The sequence below is a fragment of the Marmota marmota genome, unplaced genomic scaffold (genome assembly GCF_001458135.2).
Source record: "Marmota marmota marmota unplaced genomic scaffold, marMar, whole genome shotgun sequence".
In the NCBI taxonomy this organism is placed as follows: domain Eukaryota; kingdom Metazoa; phylum Chordata; class Mammalia; order Rodentia; family Sciuridae; genus Marmota; species Marmota marmota.
In genome coordinates, this window is record NW_026000240.1 from 11,219,068 (window position 1) to 11,237,657 (window position 18,590).

An 18,590-nucleotide genomic window follows, 5' to 3' on the forward strand; every position below is an offset into this window, starting at 1 on the left:
GCAGAGTGAGAGGGGATCTAGTTTCACCCTTCTACCTATGGATATCCAGTTTTCCCAGCACTATTTGTTAAAATGGCTGTCTTATCTCCAACATATGTTTTTGGCACCTTTGTCAAGTATCAGATGACTGCAACTATGTGGAATTGTTTCTGTGTCTTCTATTCTGTTCCACTTATCTCCATCTCTATCTTGATGTCATTGGCAGCCTCTTTTGTTGTTGTTGTTGCTGTTTGTTTGTTTGTTTGTTACTATAGCTCTTCAGTATAATCTGAGATCAGGTTTCCTGATACTTCCAATTTCACTCTTCTTGCTCAGTATTGTTTCCACTATTCTGGGTACTTTTATTTTTCCAAATGAATTTCAGGACTGTTTTTTTCTAGTTCTGTGAAGAATAGCTTTGGAATTTTGATGAGGATTGCATTGAATCTGTAGATTGATTTTGGTGCTATGGTCATTCTGACAATATTAATTCTGCCTGTCCAAGAACATGGGAGGAACTTTCCATCTTCTAAGATCTTCAATTTCTTTCTCTTTAATTTCCTTCTCTTGCCTGACTGCTCTGGCTAGCATTTCAAGAACTATATTGAATAGGAGTGGTGAGAGTTGACATTCTTGTCTTATTCCTGATTGTAGACGAAATGTTTTCAGTTTTTCTTCCTTCAATGTGAGGTTGGCTTTGGGTATGTCATATATATATAGTGTGTGTGTGTGTGTGTGTATATATATATTTTTTTCTTTCTACCTACAGCATTTTTAACATGAATGGGTGCTAGATTTTACCAAAGACTTTTTCTCCATATATTAGATGATCTTATGATTCTTCTCCTTAATTCTATTTATGTAGTGAATTACATTTATTGATTTGCATATGCTGAACCCACTTTGTATTCCTAGGATAAAACCCACTTGATTGTGGTGTATATAATAAAAGATTATCTTCTTGATATGTTTTTGAATGTGATTTACTAATATTTTACTAAATTTGCTTCTGTGTTCATCTAGGATATTCATCTATAGTGTTTTTTCCCTTGATTTGTCTTTGACATGGTTATACTGGCTTTATAGAATGGACTTGGAAGTGGGAGTGCTCCCTCCATTTCAATTTCATGGGGAAAAATTGAGAAAGACTGGTCTTAGTTCTTCTTTTAAAGTCTGGTAGAACTCAGCTAAAAATCCATATGGCAGCAGGCTTTTCTTTGTTTGAAGACTTTTAATAGTCTTCCATTTCATTATTTTATCTGGTTAGGTTTTCTATATCATCCTGGCTTAATTGGGAAGGACACATGTGTCTAGAAATTTGTCAATGTTTTCTAGACTTTCCAGTTTATACTGAGACTAAATTTCTAAATAGCTTCTAATGATCCTCTGGATTTGAGAAGGTTCATCTCATCTGTGGTGACTTCTATTTTCATCTCCTATTTTATTTTTTTTGGTTAGTTTGGCTAAGGGTTTATCAATCTTATTTATGTTTGAAGAACCAATTTTTTGTTGCATAGATCCTGTTTATTGCTTTTTATTCCAAAATTTGGCTATCCTCTCTATAATTAATAAAACCCTATCTTGTTCAGGCAATGGCATCAATTGGGGTTAAATTATGATTAATTTAACCCAGTCATGGTGCTATGGACTGAATGTCTGAAAATTCTTCTGTTGAAGTCTAATCTCAAATGTGATGGCATCTGGAGGAGCCTCTGGGAGGTGGATATGAAGTTATCCTTCCTCTTTATGTGTGGGATTAATGCCTTTATAGGGACAGATGCAAGTTTCCCTCATTCTCTGAACTCTGCCATGCATGGTAGAGTCCAGAAAGCAAGGGCCCAAGGAAACTGCCATCTGTACCAAGAAGGCATGCCTTAAGCAAAACCAGATCTGCCAGTGCTGTGGCAGGGGACTTCCCAGACTCCAGAAATGTTAGAAATATATTTCTGTTTCAGCCACCCACTCTTCAATATTTGTTACAGCAGCTTGGAACAACTAAGACACATGACAACATCATCCCTTCTGCTAGTAGCTGTCATGCTAGTGTGGTTTATCTGGGTGGGTACCTAGTGTAGCCCTGGCCAGTGAGATGGTAGGGAATTACGGGGTGGGAGGTGTTTCTGAATAAATGTTTCTTTGAAATTAACAAGTACACTGAAAAAGATTGGCATGTTCTATTCTTTTTCATGTCACTGAGTGAGGATTTCACTCCTGCTAGTGCTGCAGCTCTCTACAACTACCCCTGAGTTAGTCTGACAATATCCTTGACACAGAGGTGGCAGGGCTAAAAAAAAACAGGAAGTTACGAATGTCATTGAGCTGCAGAATTAACCATACTTTAAGCCAAACTCTCTCTTGCTGTCCTGTTAACTGAGATATGCTTTTACTAATGCTTTAATAGTTGGAGATGGTGTAAGAGTTAACACTAGTAGTCTAGGAGAGATAAATATCAGTTCTTTAGGAGAAGGCAAGTTTCTCTGGTAATTAACAGGAATTTTTCTTAGAAATGTTTTCAAGTAGAACTCCAGAAGCAGGACAATAACAACATCCTCAAACAACATTCCTGGAATAAATGTACAATAGATTTAGCCCCAAAAAGCAATCGGTGGGAACCAGCCATCAAGATCATGCAGTCTAAACACACAGACAGAGATGTCTGTTAAGTCTGGCTTTATTCAAAACAAAGGCTAACCTGTCTTGAGGAGTTTTTCCCAAAGGGTGCATCAGAAGTTCAACTGTCAGTTTAATAGTAGAAATTCTGCCAAAACAAGAAGGCAAAGCAAGACTGGCAGGGAGGGAGAGGAAGAAGGAGAAAGAGGACGCACAAGATCAAATAAACTTAGGAACTGCTGGGAGAGCAAAGTAAACAATCCCTCAAGGGTTCATGGTAAACTGATGTGTATTAACAATGTCTAGAAGAAGCACCTGGTGCATAGCATTTCCTATGCTGATCTGACTACAGAGTTCTTCATGCTCAGGACATTCACAGGGAAGGTTTTTCTATATTCTTATCATATAGAATATAAAGTCAATAATGTTCTCTCTGTTCTTCCATACAGATCACTCAATAGGAAAATGTGAGCAATTAATACACTGAATATCTTCAAAATTGCCACAAATATCATTGCTCTACTGGACACTTTTGGCAGATGGATACTAGCAGTCTAGTTTATCACATCTCCTCTCAAGTGCTGCCTATAATTTAGATACTATTTAGGTGGAGAATACAGCTGATATCCATTTTATGGAAAAGAAATAGGTTGGTAGAAATTCTTCTACCAGTTGGTAGTCCCACCTACAGTGTCCATGAACCTGGAGGACAGGTAGAAAAATAAATTAATCATCATTTTACACTATTGACTTTATCCAACTTCTTGACTTCAGCAATGTTTGCCCAGATTTTATTGGTGAGGTTCAAGGTCCTCTAATTTCATTCTGCAATGAGAAGTAATGCTTCTTTCTTTGTTTTATAAGCATTTATTGGGAACTCCTAAGAATGAATGTTATAAATTAGAAAATACATGATGAAAGAAATTCCTAACAAACTGGGTCATTAAACAATAAAAGTTTAAAGTTTTCTTCAGTTGCTAGAAAGAAGAAAAAAAGAACTATAAAGTAATTTTTCAACATCCCAGACAAATATAAAAATGAGATTAAAAGTATAAATGGTCAAGTTAATGATTCACTATGAAAGTAGCACACTCGTACCCCAGTGATTATCACACATGCTTGATGTCAATTGATAAAGGAGTCGTGTTATTAAACTGAGACTAGTTAGTAGTTACCATGAGAATACTATGAACATTATAATTCACAGAGATCTATAATACCTTATCAGTTTTCTCATAAGTCTCTCCTCTTTTGAATTCATCCAGGAAATTTTGACCTATTGTTTTCACTAGTCAGTTTTTACCACATCCTGATCAACTCCTAGATCAGGACTGTTCCAGTCAACAAGCATCAATTAAAAAATGTACTAAGTAACAGATGTTGTGCCAGATGCTGGAAGTGCAGAGCTGGAGAAGATATGGTCCTTGACTTCAAGAAGCTCAGTCACGTAAATCTTACTATGTGTATGCCAGAGATTGATTGTTACTTAAGTGTTCATAATCATAATGAGTACAGAGAGTGGAAAAGTCTTATCAGTAATTATTAATGAATAGCAATTGCAACAAAGAGGCATAGGCTCCTACAATTGTGGGGGACATTTACTTTGCGTTATGGGGCCAGTACTCAGATATTACATCTGCAGAAACACTGAAACAACTGGCAAACTTAGTCATTGGCATCCAGAAACAGTGCAGATTTGATTATTTTGAGGCTCTGTTATGTGTATGTACAATTGTCATTTGAAATAACATCCAATTTGGCAAATAAATATTGAATGTGTACTATATTTAGACCATGTGGTCTGATCTGGGAGATAGAATAGATAAAGGAGAGAAGAATGAACACAAAATGAAAGAGTAGTATCTGAAGTCTCAAGAAACTTACACAGTGGTGGGAAGGAACATTGAAATAGGGAGTTTAAACAGAAAACAAAAAGAGGGACAAAGAAAATAACAATAAGGAAACAGATTGGGAAACAAGATGTCAGGGCGATGATTGAGAAGAATTTACAGTTGCCTTCCAATTTCCAGTGGGGTTCCGTCCTAATGAACTTACCATGAATAGAAAATGCTATAATCTGAAAATCCACTTAATACACTAACCACTGAGCCCGAAGCTCAGCCTCATCTACCTTCAGCACATCCATATGTGCATTAGACTAGAGTTGAACAAAATCATTTAACACAAAGTCATGTTACAGTTGATTGTTGAACATCTCATGAAATTTATTGAGAATTTTATTGAAAATGAAAAACAATGATTATGTTTTTCCTAATGTTTTTCATTATGTGTTCACATCAGCATGAAGACAACACACCATAGACTGAGCCACTCAAAGTCCTGGGCTGTCCATACAGGGTCAGCTGTGTTTTGACTGGGTATTGGGGAAGGAGGGATGACGTTTTTACAGTTAAATAAGAGAAATCCATCTTCCATCCTAAACTTCAATCTTCTGCTCTTCTAAAACCCAGTCTTGCCATCACTCTTGGCAGATAGAAATCTTGCCCTACTGACTGGGTCTTGAATTTATGGCACTTACATACTTAGAAAGTTATCAGGAAATAAGTTGCTTTTAACACCAACTTTTCTCGTTTATAATGGGGTTGGGGGGAAATCCAGCTGTCATGGGGGTTATTTGACTACAAATTTATGTCTGCTCACAGACACTTAGATCACAAACTCATTCTCCATAGTTCAATAAATAGAATCCATATATCAAATGTTATAGCTAAAAGGTACACAAGCCATCATGAAACCCAAACAGCTTAAATTTAGAAATGAGAAAAACCTTAAAGAAGCCAACAGAATTGCCGAAGGTCACACAGGGATTTTTTTTATAACCGCAGAGTGGCATCGGAAATTGAGACTGCAGTGGAGCCAACCACCTCCTTGCTATCATGCCCAGCTTCTTGCTCTTCTTGGATTTGCCAGTGTTGAAGGATTCCAGTCGCGGGGCCACCTGGCTCCATGGAAAGAGTTTTGTTTGGGTGTCTTTCCTGACACTCTGTGTGCAGGAATTACTGTCAATGTGATATAGCAAGGGCTCCTGTCTTCCTCTGGAAACTTTCCACACACATCCAGAAATGGTCCTCAGCAGCTCTTCGTTGTCTTTCTCCAACCACAACTTATGGATATTTTCCTGTGAAAAGGAATATGCTGTATGCACAAATTAGCATCTGTCTTGTTCAGGCTGAATCTGTGTAATCAGTACCCTAACGAGAAAAATGACTCATAATTTTTGCCTTATGTTTCTTTCAATTTGATAAATTAAAAGCCAATGCTAAATTGCAGTTCTGAAGATGCAGCTGAGATACATGTTGAAGTGCGACGGCCGCACAGTCTTCGTGGGAAGAAAAGCCACAGCTGCTTCATCTGTAAGCGTGCTTGAGAAATAATTACACTCCTGAGAGAAACACCAGTCCAGGAATTCATGGGATTTTATGAACCAAACCAAACCAAACAAAAAACCAATCAGCATGTCCTTCAAAATAAACGATTGTTAGTTTCTCCAGTCTGTGTTGTATTCTTTGAAGAGGAGGCCAGATGATCCTAATTTCCAACTATTTAGTCCATTTTCTGCCTAATTAATATGCTTAAATATTAACAGTATCTCAAGGGTTTTCTACAGAGAAGTTGCGATATTGTATCATCTGGTTCCTATGTTTGGGGTTTATAATTCTCATTTAATTTTAGCACGCAATAAAAACATTCATGCCCTGACATGTTAACATGCAGAACTGATGTGATTACACAAGTTCACTGGCAGTGGACTTTGCCCATGGACAGTATTACAATAATGTCCATAAACATTCTGTAGTCACTTTTATCTGCTGTCCAGTGACGGAAAGTAGATCTACGTCTGGTGGGAAGTACCAAGAGGCCTGCAAGACGCATGACGTCCACAGAGAGCTTTGAAAATATAAGATCTAAGTCAGGAAGCTAAACTAACAGCAAGCTCCCCTGCAAATTATATGAACAGTTCTAATCAATTCTCACACTTCGGTGCACTAATATACCGTGCATGGTTTAAAACTATGTGTTCAAATGGAACTACGGCTTATTCTTTGAGAAGCAAACTACATGGCCTGATTGGGAAAGTCACATACTACAATCTTAGGCTGCACATGGAGAGCAGGAGGTCCAGGTCGATGGAGGCTGGGGTTCCACTGCATCCAAAGCACAGCGGGAAAGGTACAGCCCTGTAGAAAAGAGGCAGCTAGTCAAGGCCAAGGGCACCCAATTCGCAAGGTTGTAGCTGCCTGTGAACAGACTGATGTCAGGATCTGAGGGTGCTCTAAGGGCAGGTGCAAACAGTTGGAGAGCGGGATGCTCCTGTAGTTGTAGTGCTTCTCTGCGTGCTGTGTATCAAAGCACAAGAGCGCCCTTGGCAATTGGGAGATCTGGGAAGCCATCTTCCCCAAGGGTTCCAAGTGTCCCCAGTGCTAGCGGCATGGCGTCCCAGTGCTGTGCAGTGAGAGCACGTGTTACTTAAGTGGTGTGCTTGCCACACTGTTTAACCCGAATCTGATGGTGAAAGCAGACTAGTCAGACAGACCCAAAAAACTGTGGAACATTCTCTAAGCCAACAGTCCTGAATCCCTCCAAAGTGTCACTGTGGTCTTAGAAAACAGACCTTAAAAGATTAAAAAGACATAAGCATATTACATATTACAGAGAGGTGGCCCTGCGCTGCCTCCTCAGCCCTGACAAAATAGAGGTTTACTTACCCTTAACTACTCATTTCAAAACCATCAAAATGATAGAGATCCCAGAAAACACTGGTCACGCCCTTAACATAGCAGGCAGAATGTGAAGTTATGATAATGCGTGTCTCTGAGACCTGGCTGTTAGAATCATTATTCAACCACTTATCAAATGAAGTGATTTACTGCCAGGTAGAAAAAGAAACCAGAGGGGCTGGGGTTGGGCTCAGTGGTGGAGCACTCGCCTACCATGCAGGAGGCACTAGGTTCGATCCTCAGCACCACGTAAATGTAAAATAAAGATATTGTGTCCACCTGAAACTAAAAATAAATACTCAAAACAAAAAAAGAAAAGAAAAAGAAACCAGAGTCAGCTCCAGCTGGTGGTCCCAAGAATGGTTAAGTCACAGTCCAGCGTCTGTCCCAGAGGTGTGGCTTTTTCCTCCACTCTGTCTCCCATGGTGGCAAACGTCCTTCCAGTTCCAAATTTCACATCCTGCTATGCACCATGTAAAAGCCAAAAGAGACCCTTCCCGGCTCTCATGGGAAGTCCCACAATCCACACTGCAAATTTCCTGCCATCTCTCTGAGGCCAGAATGAGTCACATGGCCTTTCCTAAACCCACCACAACAACGTCAGAGGAGCTGTTACTGAAGCCAGAGTTAGACAGGCAGCCAGTGTAGACAGGTAAATTGAATCAGGTTGGATGGAGAAGGTGGATTTGAGGCTGTCCCCTGAGGGACTGAAATGATAATCCCTTCAGAGCCCTTCCTCCACCCTATCTAGAACCTGCCCCTGCTCCAACCTGTTGCAAAGGTAACCGGGCCCAGAAATTGCCCCTCCCTACAAGGAGCCATAAAGTTGTTAATTAATGTGTCCAAGCCTGCTCCATCTGGCCCTCCCCCCATCCATCTGCTTCTCACCTCTTGGCCATCCCACTGGGCATCTCCTGGGCCTAGTCATGTACACAGGAAGGAGAGAGATAAGGGGAAGAGGTCAGGAGAACAAAGGAAGCCTAGGACATAAAAAGGCAAAACACCCTCACTTCTTAGTATACCAGGATACCTCCTGGAAGAAATCCGTGTTACCCCTTTTTAAATAAGCCCTGCTTCATATGCTTGCCTCGGTGTGTTTCTCTAATGTTCAAACCTCAACATGTGAGGGAGCAGGACTGGTCACCCATATCATTACCTCTATTTAGATGAAACCCCCAGGGTGTGGCGCACCAGGGGCAGACTGACTGTCTGAACTACCATGCCTCCCCTGGCCTCCTGGAGGGTCTGACTGTCCTGTGCTCACACCTTCCCTCCACCTGCCTCCATGCAGCCCGTGGGTCATTTCCTCTATTAGACTGAGAGTCCCTGACAAGAACCCACTACTCCACTACTCGGCAAGCCAGCAGGTGTCAGGACACAGACACTCTGTGTGTTTTAGTGAAAATTCACAGAACAGAGGGAGAGAAGAAAGGAGAAAACAAAAAGAAAAAACAAAGAAGGAAAACACAACTTCATCATGGAAGATGAATTAGAAAATTGCTATTATACAGTTATTTATTATTATTATTATTATTATTATTTACTACTTTTATGCATTCTTCATTAATAATCCTTCTAGGAGCTCACCATATGGCACAGTCACAGCCATGGTCACCCACTGACCGGGGCTGCACAGATCAGGGAAAGTGGCAAGGATCATAGACCCTCTGCTGAACATATTTCCAAAAGTAGGACCTATGGAAAATGTTTAGGACACATGTCAAGGCCCCAGCGTGGAGAGTATGATAAAAGTACGTTAGTAAAAGCTGCGGGACAGTGAGACCAGGAGAGATATGGAGAGGGCTTCAAAGAACACCATCTCTTTTGGAGGGGAGGGGGAGTGCCGAGGATTGAACTCAGGGACCCTCGACCACTGAGCCACATCCCAGCCCTATTTTGTATTTTATTTAGAGACAGGGTCTCACTGAGTTGCTTAGTGCCACGCTAAATTGCTGAGGCAGGCTTTGAACTTGTGATCCTCCTGCCTCAGCCTCCTGAGCCACTGGGATTACAGGCATGTGCCACCAAGCTCAGCACCATCTATTTAATGTCTGCTCTCTAAGCAACGAGGAGGGCAGCCCTGCCCCGGTCCATGTCATTCCCCATGCCCCCCACACCATGCCAAATCTTGCCATGCCTCCCTGCTGCAGCTCATGCAGCAAATACTGTGTCCTTGTGCCCAGCACTGCTCTAGGATGCACGAGTGAACAAATCGGATAATCCTTTTTTTAAAGATGGTTTTCTCAAGTGTTGTGTTAGAGCAACAGAAAGCTAATATGATCTACACGAAGTGATGCCTTGTGTTTAGTCCACGTGCTGGTTTTAGAAGGAATAGGTAAGCCTTTTGACTAGGGTAACTGAGAATACGTTCAGGCCAAATATATTCTTCCCCAGCTACCCCTTTCCTGTACAATATGTCCATATATAAGAAAAGTAACCCCAGAACAACTTGGACTCACGAAGCTGACTGGAGTGTCAGAAGAGGCTTCTCATTTGTGTAATCAGCTCAGTTACCTGAGGAAATATCTGAAACTGACATGGATTAGTTATATCTTAAGTCTGGATACAATACATGTGGTCTCTGGGACTTGTGAGTATATGAGAGGGAAAAATGATGGAAAAATCACCCCAGGAAAAATATAGTTTTCAGTATTTTTGTTTTGCAAACTTCTACTCCATTTCCCGAACCTATGTGATATAGAAAATATTGCTATGCTGATTTCCCAGGTTATTGGAGAATATTTTACGATTCATAATGCAAAGCTAAGAGGACTAACATAGAACTTAATGTCCCCTAAAGTTCTAAAATTTAACCAGATTTTTCCTGTTAGCCAGTAAACAACTTTTGAGTGTCCATCAAATCAACATACTGACGGGGGAGCCATGGACTGTAAATATGGCTCTTCCATTTCTCAAGGAATCTAGAATAGGACACAGATAGAGGTCTGTATGCATACACACCTTCACAGATATGCAGGCACACACAATTATATCATGAAGCAGAAGGTGGCAGATGAGACAGAGAAAGCGCAAAAAGATAGCTACAATGCAAAGAGAAGCCACAAAGCAATAAGCAACTCTACAGGCTACACGTAGCCATGTTTCAGAGACCTGCTGCGGCTGGGTGCTATATATCTCCTATTCTAAGATGTTAAAAAATCAGACCAAGACAAACGATCCAGTCAAGGCCAGATAGTGAGATGGTGACCCTGAAAACTGCTCAGAGTGTGCAAGGCTGCATCTCATGGCCCCAGGAGTTCACCTGGTATGGTCCCAGTGTTTTCACCCTCACAAGGCACAAAGCAGGGTGCTCGGGGGAGTCTCATTTCACCTGTGAGGAGGCAGCAGCAGCACAGAGAGCTAAGAGCCCTCCCAACACCACACAGCAAGGGGCAGAGCTGGGCCGAGCCAGGCATCCTGCCTCTGGAGTGCACTGCTTAGCCACACCCACGCGGTCCCTGCAGCCACTGTCCTCTACATGGATCCCAAAGGCTTCCTTACAAAGCTGGTTTCAATGGAGCCTAAGAACCTGTCCTTCATGTGGATATGAATTTTCTTGGGGCATTGGAAGAGCAAAGGCTCACAGGTGAAGCAGTAGTGATTTCTGCACCTGAGACCAACCCTCTGAGGCCAGGCATGCTCCTGCCGTGACCCCAGAGGAATGATCTTAAGCTCTGGACATTTTCATCTTATGAAGACAGTTTTGCCTGTGCTTCTTTTTCATTTGGTTCCAGTATTCCTTTCAACCATCTTCCAAGCATATCCCCATGTTCTCAGAACTGTGCGGGTGAACGAAGAGCAAAGCATGTCAGGGGAAACGTGAAGTGAGGAACTCCTGAGATGTGCTTTCTCCCCTGTGGGTGAGTGTGGTTCTCATCTATGTGCGTGTCCCAGCCTTGTTCAGGTAAAGTGATGATGAAGGTTTTCTGAAAGACAGGAGGAAGAGAGCACGTCCTTCCTGTGGCGTGGGCTGCAGTGAGCTGCTACACACTGCTGAGGACGGGGCATCTGTCCTTCTGTAGACCAGGCGGCTGCTTAGATTCATAGCTATTGACTTTCTTAGGACAACTGGAAGCCCAGACAGGTTCTTCTCAATTTAACCTAAATTTGCACTGGGAGCTGTGAGGTTTATTCACCACTCTGGGTTTCTGTGAAATAACAACATGGAGCTGGTCAGTGCCACAACTGGACAAGAGTGAAGATCCCAGAGAGGACCCTGCTGGTGGGGCTTTGGCACCTATGTTCTCATTCAATCCTCAAACAACCTAATCTTGTAAGTGAAGAAACCTAAGTTCACCATGATTTAGGAATTTGCCCAAGTTCACATTGTAAACGATCAAAGTCCTGTCAAGCTGATGCCAGGTCCCCTCACGCCTCCTACGTGGACAAGGCTGCGTTACACAGCATTGTATTAAAGTAGTGCGAAAGTGGAGGTGGGTGTGTGGGTGCTGTACTATAAACTACTGGGCGCATGTCTGAATTAGAACTCAGCTTCACTCACTCTCCTGGGCAACATTGTCCTCAACTCTGTCTCTGGTTCCTTATTTTTAAGGTGTCTTGTAATCAAGGTGTCTGGTTACCTGGTGGCTGTGGTGTACAGGGATTCCCCTGTGCAAAAGTACAGAGCTAACCTCCCCAGTTGCTATGCACACAGGCCCTGGTCTCTCTGGGAAAACATCCAGAGATTTCAGTTTTAATCTTAAACCCCAGACACCGACTTCTAGGGCCAGAAGATTCTGAAGACGAATCAGCAAGACGACCATAACACCTCACCCTGCTGCGACCTTCCTGTCTGCCTGCTGTCCAGAAACCTCCTCATAAATGACCTTCTGAGATAAAATCTATATAATAAACATGTGGAGCCAGCTTGGGGCCACTGTTCTTGCATCAGAGGACAGCACTACCTGACCCCAGCTTTATAAATGTTTGTGTGCTTTTCTCAATCCCCCACTTCCCTACCAGTTTCTGAATTAATGGTCATACAGATCACGACAGTTGGCACCTGGACAGAGACCCAGACGCAGGGGAACTTCTCTCTGATGATTAAATCAGGGGAAACTCCTGGTGGACATGGTCATTTAAATAAAGGTTAGGAGGGCAAGCATATATCAGGTAAAATACAGGACACACAGGATCCAAAGAAAGGGATTTTTATGTTGCTTCCCTTAAGACTTTGCTTAAATCAAGGAAGGCACAGTTGTCACAGTTTTCAAATTTGTTACTAAAACTGACTCTTGGTTTCCTAACGATGGAGCAGCAGTAAAATGTAGATATGGGAGAGACTTGGTAAACAGCTGCAAGCTAGCTGTATAGCCGAGGAGCTGAATACGATCCCCGTGGATACCTTCCCTTTGCGGTCCTTGGTAGAAGATTGTCTCAACCCATCTCATAAAAGTGTAAAATGGTTGGCTTCTGACATGATTCCTGGCTTTAAAAGTACCATTAAAGATTGTAGGCCAGTCACGGTGGCACATACCTGGCCATGTACTAAAGAAGGAGTATTGTGAGTTCAAAACCAGCCTCAGTGAAAAAAAAAAAAAAAAAAAAAAAAACAACTCAGTGAGACCCTGTCGCTAAATCAATACAAATAAAATATAAAATAGGGCTTGGGATGTGGCTCAGTGGTCAAGTGCCCCTGGGTTCAATCCCTGGTACCCTCCTCCCAAAAAAGTGTAAACAATTAACAACAAGTCCTTTGCTGACAGCACCTCTCCCTCCCCGACCAGAGCCCTTGCCTCCTGAGACTAAACAAAAATTAAAGGTGGATAGGGCTAATCAGGCCAAAATTAACAGTATAAGTACCCAGCTCAGCAATATTGTCACCAGTACAATAGGGTTTCCAGAAAAGACATAAACTATAGCACCATATTTTCAGAAAATCATGCAAGATTTATAAAGCTTATAAAAAACAGTTTAGGCAAAAGAAATATCCCTTTTAAATCTGGAACTCGGCCATGCTGCTTTCTTAACAAATTTCTCCCTAAATGCTATAGTACAAAAAGGGAAAAATGGAATGAGCTGACTTTAATCTTGGCTAAAAGAGCAGTTTGATTTGATAAAGATGCTCTACAAGCTCTTTTACTAAAGTATTATGGCTATGTAATTTTTTTCTGGAACTCCTGTTTTTTAAAATTCTATATTTTTGAGCTCATAATTTTATAGTGAATTCACATTTGATCTCACGTACCTAAATTAATGTATTTTCCTGATCAGTCTTATTTTATCTAACTATAAAGGATTTTACACCCTCTTTGTTTAGAGACCAATTTTTCTAGGGTTAATTCTCAAATACATTTAATCAAATTATTTTTACTAAATCCTAAAAGTAAAATAGACATGGTGATATTGGGTGTAGATCTTACAGGCATCAAGGACAAATGGCCAGCTATCTGAACATTTGTTTTCAGTGTCCATCATGGCTATTAGATTTTACACCTAGCATTTCCAATTCTGCAGGCCTGCCCTATATTTAAGTCATGATGTAAAAGTCTGATGGGTTCTATTTTAATTTCTAAGAAACTAAATCTAATAGAGGCTTTAATAAATGTCTGTAACACTGCCTCTTAACTATGGAGCTCCACTTAGAGGAAGTTACAAAATCATTGTTTCCTTTCTGTTTTGTGTGTGTGCGCACACCTGTGTATTGTGCTGTTGTGTCTAAATATGTGCTTGTGTCAATATTCATGTACATGGTATGAAAATGAGCATATAGATAAATGATGACTCATAAATTAATATTTAATGAATATTCAAATATTTTTTACTTTAAGTGACTTAAAAAAAGAAAAGTTCAAGGCTGGGGTTGTGGCTCAGCGGTAGAGTGCTTACCTCACATGTGTGAGGCACTGGGTTCAATTCTAAGCACTGCATATAAATAAATGAATACAATAAAGGTCATCAACAACTGAAAAAAAATTAGTTAAAAAAATAGGTACAGTTTGGATTGGGTAAACAGATAAAAGTAAAGATGTCTTTAAAATTACCAAATTGCAGGTTTTTCTAGCTGGTCAGACAATAAAGTATTGGTTTCTATAAACTGTCTAAGATGTTATATACATTGATTCTAAGTTTTTTTAACAAAAAAGAGATGGTTAATACTGTAAACTACATTTGTTTCACATCTTGGTTTTTACAGTTAAAAATAAGTAAATTAGATTTAACATAAAATTAATTAGATTAATTTTCATAAATATGTTTGTTAAAAGAGACATCTGATTAATTTATTTTTTTAAAGAGAGAGAGAGAATTTTTTTTTTAATATTTATTTTTTTTAGTTTTCGGCGGACACAACATCGTTGTTTGTATATGGTGCTGAGGATCGAACCCGGGCCACACGCATGCTAGGCGAGCGTGCTACCGCTTGAGCCACATCCCCAGCCCCATCTGATTAATTTATAAAATTAAAGTGTTAATACATCGACTACTAAATATAAATTCAAGCACTCTTAACCAAAATATATTTAAATGTTATATGTGTTTTTTAAATTGGTAAATTAAAAAGGTCTGAGATTGCTTTGTTTCTGTGTCTTCATTAAAAATGAAGGTACTGGGAGTTAAGATTCTGTCAGGTGTGATTTATTTAAAAGTGTAAGAGGATTTAGTCACATTTCAATTAAAGTACTATAAAAACAAAAGTGGTTTGTTAGGGTCTGTAAACAAGTCAAGATGGCGCCTGGCATTTTGCCAGAGGGAGTGGTTTGTGAAGTAACACCAGCTGAGCCATTAAGTGTGGAGATTCCTTATTGGTTGACTGCTGTATCTAGTTTATGTTAATTAAGATAAGCTGTGTGTAATGTATATATACCCCTCCTGTCCTACAATAAATGGCTCCCACTCCTGCTGTATCAATCTACACAAGTTCCTCGTCACCCCCCCGGTTAGTTTGCCCAGCCAGCCAGGCTGCAGCAGTGGTTCTCTTATTAAAGTGGAGTAATTTTTCCAGATTCAAAAATTTCATAAGGACTGTTTCAAAATGTATATTTAAAAGGGGATCAACAGCTAAAAAAAAAAAAAAAAGGGAGATAAAAGGGTTTAGGTATAGAAATATATTTTAATATAAAAAGTAAAAAAAATATTTTTGGATAAAAAGGCTTTTGTCTAGTTAAAAAAAGTTTGCAAAATATCTAAGTAACAAAAAATTTATGGAGGATAAATTTCAAAAGGGAAGTAATTAAATTGGTTATGTATAATTAACATAATTGCTAAAGTTGTTTAAGACATTTTCCTCTTTTATAAAGAAAGTTCCTAATCTAGGAGGCTGGCCTTGTGTGGGTTTCTGGCATGGAACATGCTTACAAAAACAGATTAAAAAAAAAAAAACTGTTCTTTTCACAGACATCTGTTCCATTTCAAAAGAAAACAGTCAGACTTCTAGGACAGTTATTTACAATACAAAAGGTAAGGACTCATGGTTAATTAAACTTCCGAAAAAAGACTGAGAGGGGAAAGGGGAACTGACCCTTTCCCCAGACATAAATCAAATATTAATGTCCCAATATAAACCACAGTTTAACTCTCTAAGTGTTAAAATAACAAGGATTTCTTAAAACATTAATTTTCTCTTACTTATCAAGATAATTTCTTGCGTCTATGAGAGGACAGCACCCACCTGACCCCAGCTTTGTCTCTAAATGTTTGTGTCTTTTTTTAATCCCCCCTTGCCCCTCGCCGGTTTCTGAATTAACGGTCACACAGGTGGAGACAGCCAATATTATCTACCTTGAGTGTTCCTGAGACTAGGAGAGACTGGGTTTGAAATGTTTAGCGTAATACTTATTACATAGTAAATATCAGTAGGCAGTAGGTAGTATTTTAAATTCATAAACTACCTTTCATTATGTCCCAAACCTGCATAAAACATTCAATAGAGAAATACCCCTACTTCCTAAGTACACTGGTGTGAGGGGTCATCAGTGGCCTGCTCAACCTGCCTCTCTGCAGCGCTGTATGTAACAGCTGTCTCTGGAAGGACACTTGATAAGTGCCACCACAAAAAAGGAACTGCATGACCCATGCCAGTGCCGGGGACTCCTGCCAGGATTAGGAAGCAGCAGTGCCAGGACTGACTCCCCCAGGGACAGTCAGGGTGCATACCAACTCAAGCACTGGGGAGAAACTGAGCTGGAGACAGCTGGCACCCAGAACCTACCCCATGGCAGGAGGCAGCACACCCTGCTGTAGAAGCCCAGCAGGCTCTTCCAGCTTTCCTAAGAAGGGGCCGCTGTCTAAAATGAGTGTCCCAAGTTATGCCCAACTAGCTGTTCATGGGACTATTTTGCTAAATTTTTAAATCCTTTCAACTTTAAAAATTTTTTCAAAAATAATTAAATTTCTAGAATTCTCAACAAGCTAATATTGCAATCAAAAGGTTGGAGTGACACCTTCCCTGATGAAGAAATTAACTGGTCTGTGATCTCAAAGACTTGAGCAAGTAGGGGCCAATCTTAAGCATAAGCATTAAGCAAATCTTGATAATAAGCCTATTACTGTAGACCAGCTCCAGGGACCCTCATTTGTGCTTAGAAGTCCTTGGATGTGAAGAAAAGACTACATTAGCCTTGGAAGTAGCCCTGAATATACAGGAGGGGCCTTCTTAAAAACAGACTTCAAGGCCCAGGCCAAAGACAGGAACCCAAGAAGCCCCAGGCGGAGGCCAGAGACTTAGAGTTCTCACAGGATCGCCGGCCAACCAGAAGTATTTACAGGGAGCAGTTAGGAAGCACTGCCCCTGGTCCTCAGTTCTGGCTACACATCGGATCATCTGGCAAGCTTTTAAAGTCTTGGAAGGCCAAGAGTCATGGAGGGGCTTGAAAGTGCTGAGCAGGCTGTGACAATTAGACACGTAGTCACATGAAACATCTCTGAGGCCTTTGGGACCTCAGGGTGCACTGCCTCCTACTTAGGTTTCAGTCATTAGGAAGGGGCTGAGCCAATCCAGATGACCAGTCCTGACACCTTCCTCTCCTTTTTATTTTACTACAAGAAAAGGGAAGCAGCAAACTCCTTTGGCTACTTTGGAAGAAGGTAATGAATGAGAGGTTTTTCAAGAAGTGCCTCACTAACATAACAGATGAACAAACAGGGTCCTGTCCCTCTCCTCGTGGTTCCTCTGCACAGTTGGGATGATGTTTTTTCATTGTTGCTGTGGGTCCCAGACTTTGGGCCCTTGGAAAGGCTCTGAAATGGCAATTTCAAGTATTTGTGCCTCTTTTCCGGTATTAGAATTAATGATTTGTAATTATGCTAGCAACTTACCTACAGAAGGCTAAACTCTTCAAGGTTCAAACCCACTTCATTAAAAGTTATCTCTTAGATAAATAATCCATAAAACACAGACAGGCAGTTTTTGTAAACGGTCCATTTTGATCCTAACATCATCGCTTGTTCTAAAGGTTAATGACAAGCTTGTCGTTTCCCTCCAGGATTCATTAGGCAGATTGTCAGGAAGGTAGTCACCATCAGCGACATGTTTACAGAATCAATAGTGGTAATGAGGGGCTGCTTTCTTTTGGAAGTGGAAGCAAAATACGCCTTGAGTGGATGGTCTGGCTCTTCCTGCACTAGCCATCTGGGTCGCTGGCCATCATGGAGCCCACAGAGAATTAGGAAATTGACAGCAAGCCATATGGATTAGGCTGATGGACTTTCGGCATCTTTCTAAAAAGAAAAAATGAAGTCAAAGAAGTAAACCCATCACACTGGTCTAGCAGAAACTACAGTCTGACAATTAGAAGAACAGGTTGCTGGGAAAGACTTCTGCACACAGTGAGGAGAGAGACACTTTTCTCATCTTCCAGGATAGAAAGGCAATTGATAAAGCCTAAAATTGTAAGTTTAATAAAGAGTAGTACAAACATAAAATGTGAAACGTGGAAATAAGTTCCCAAATAATCAGCTCACAGTAGGGAAGTCGGAGTAGTTGAACTGGGGGTTTTATGTTGGCTTGTTTTGTAGCTAACGGTGCAGAAGCTGGAAGTACCAGGTGGGTCCCATCCAAGCTGATGGACTGGCTATGTGCTAGGACCCTGCTTTTCATTCCCTGGCATAGGTGTGACCTGTGGATTCACATAGGAATCCCAACATCAAACTCAGGGCAGCCCGTGCCCACGATCCCCCTGCATGCGGCGCTTCATGGCACCTTGCCAAACAGATGCCCAGAGCAAGGAATACATAAACAGTAACCACGGATCGCTTGATTTCAAAGAGAAGATTTATCCTCTGTCTGAAGGCTGGGGACTAAAAGGTATTCTGCTTGAACTGCTT